This window comes from Rousettus aegyptiacus, unplaced genomic scaffold (genome assembly GCF_014176215.1).
Source record: "Rousettus aegyptiacus isolate mRouAeg1 unplaced genomic scaffold, mRouAeg1.p scaffold_m13_p_1, whole genome shotgun sequence".
NCBI classification, from domain to species: Eukaryota; Metazoa; Chordata; class Mammalia; order Chiroptera; family Pteropodidae; genus Rousettus; species Rousettus aegyptiacus.
Window position 1 is genome coordinate 74,434,577 of NW_023416284.1, and position 2,690 is coordinate 74,437,266.

Genomic DNA, 2,690 nt, shown 5'->3' on the forward strand with positions numbered 1-2,690 from the left:
CAGGCTACTCTTAGCCTGGTGGTTTGTTTACTTTTATATAGCTGTCTTAGTTGTCTTATCAACTTGTGTTTGCTATTGAGCAGTTCGACTATAGTTGTTTTCCCATCACCTCTATATTTGTTATTCTTTTTACTCTCCTAATTGTTGTTATAACTATAATCTAGTATGTTTAATTTACAAAGGACAGTTAATTGTTCATGTCGAAATGTGTCTGACTATACTTTCATGTTTCATCCAACCCATTATTCAGGATTCTGTGATCTCCTGTCTGTTTCTGGGTACTGTAAACACCAAGACTTCACAAAAGAAAATTAACAAAAAGCAGGGAAAATTATAGGGCTGCATTTTCTGTTTTGTTTTAAAACATTTAATGTGTAGGTTTTTAATGAAAATTTGATGCAGTAAATCTCCTAAGTAGTGGAATACATTTTTATTAGTTTCTGAGACATTGGCACATTAAAGATTTACACAGATCTGACAAATTTAGACATAGTAGCAGTAGTTCCTTTAATTCATCTAGCAAATTTTATTGTGTACCTACTATGTACCAGCCACTGTTCTTAGCACCAAGGATAAAATAGTAAATGAAATGAAGTCCCTGCTCTCTTGGTGATGACAGTCTAGTGAAAAGAGATACAGAATAAGCAGGTATATGAAGTTGGGTAGCAATAAATACTAAGAAGAAAAACAAAGCAGGATGAGGGGACATAGAAAGTATAGGTGCTGTTTTAGATAAAGTGGTCAGGGGAAGCCTTTTTGATAAAGTGAAAGCATTCGCAACGTGGATTTCTAAAATCAGAGTGTCTCAAAACGAAGGAACAGAAATGCAAAGACCCTGAGACAGCAGAGGCTTGGCAGGTTAGAGGGAGAGGAAGAGCCAGGAGGCCAGTGTGCCTGCAGAGGAGTGAGGGGAGAGGTGAGTGGTGGAAGAGGCGATCAGAGGACACCACAGAAAGAACTTTGGGTGTCCTTAGAGGTTCTGTGCAGATTCTGAGAAGAACATGATGTACTTTAAGTTTAAAAGGCCCACTCTGTCTGCTATGTAAAGAATAAACTTTGGGAGGGAGGCAGGGAAGAAGCAAAGAGGTCAACTCTTTGCTTCTGCAATAACTCATGGTTCCTAACTAGGCAAGAACTCATGGATCCGTTAACTAAATGAGCATATACTTGATGTTTGACATATATTTTCGTTGATACACATAAGCTGTTTTTCCCCTCCTTGGTAGAAATTAAGTTTCACATTCTATAGAGAACCACATAATACAGATTTTCTTAAATGGAATACAATGCTGACTAAAATCATGTTACCAATACATTCTTTTCATCCCATTTACTCTAACTTGAAGGAATACAAGATTCTTTTTTTAGTTTCAAGTATACAATACATTAATTAGATATCTACATAGTTTGTAAAATGATCCCCCCAATTGCTCCTCTCTCCCCTGACCCTCCACATAGCCAACATACTAATTCTAATTGCATTCCCTATGCAATGCTCCCCATCCCCATGACCCTCCAACAGCTACTAATTTCTACTTCTTTAACCCTTCACCCCATTCTCTCAGTCCCCCAAACCTTGCTCCCTTCTGTCTGGCACCAAATTGTCCACTATATTTGTGAGTCTGTTTTTGATTAGTTTGTTCTTTTTATTTCTTAGATTTCACATATAAGTGAAATCATAAAGTGTTTATCTTTCTTTGTCTGACTTAAAGACCTTCTAGGTCCATCGAAGCAATATCTTTTTCCATCCCCTTCCTTTGGTCTGGTGTGTGTCTTTTAATCTGAAGTGAGTCTCTTGTAGGCAAGTGTAGGGGTCTTGTTTTCCTTTCCATTCATCCATTTTTTAGAGCACTTAATTATTTTCCATTTGAGGTATTTATTGATAGGAATGCAGTTGTTACTATTCTTTATTCCTGTTCTTGATACATGTTTTTTTCTTCTTAAAGACATCCCTCCAACATTTCCTGTAATACTGGTTTGGTGCTGATAAATTCCTTTAGCTTATTTTTGTCTGAGAAGCTTTTTATCTGTCTTTCAACTCTAAATGATAGCTTTGTTGGATAAATGATTCTTGGTTGTAGATCCTGTTGAATGTTTTTTGCCAAGCCCTTCTGTCCTACATAGTTTCTTTTGGGAAATCAGCCGTCAGTCTTATGGGTTTTCCCTTAGAAATAACTATCTGTTTTTCTCGTGCTGCTTTTAATATTCTTGCTTTGTATTTAACCTTTGGCATTTATTATTATTAGTAGTAGTAGTAGTAATTATTATTATTATTATTAATGCCTACAGTACCTGGTATTCCTATGTGGTCTCCTATCCAAGTACTAACCAGGCCCCACCCTGCTTAGCTTCTGAGATCAGATATCAGGTTTGCTCAGGGTGGCATGGCCATAGACCATGGACCATGCCTCCACTGGAGTGTGAACACAGGACCTTCTGCATGTAAAGCAGATGTGCAAACTGCTACTCTATGGAACCACGTCCAATCTTTGGCATTTTAATTATCATGTGTCTTGGTGTGGGTCTCTTTGGTTCCCTAATTTTTGGAATTCTCTGAGCTTCCTAGGGTTTTACGTCTATTTCCTTCACCAGGTTAGGAAAGTTTTCCATCATTATTTCTTCAAACAGCTGTTCATCACCTTGATTTTCTTCAGTTACACCAATCAGATGGATATTTGGACCCTTAATAG

General features: G+C 37.4%; 1 pseudogene; it reads right to left on the reverse strand.

Annotated features, from left to right (window-relative positions):
• Positions 1-2,280: 2,280 nt before the first annotated feature.
• On the reverse strand, positions 2,281-2,396 carry LOC118604982 (annotated as a pseudogene).
• Between the last annotated feature and the right edge of the window lie 294 nt (positions 2,397-2,690).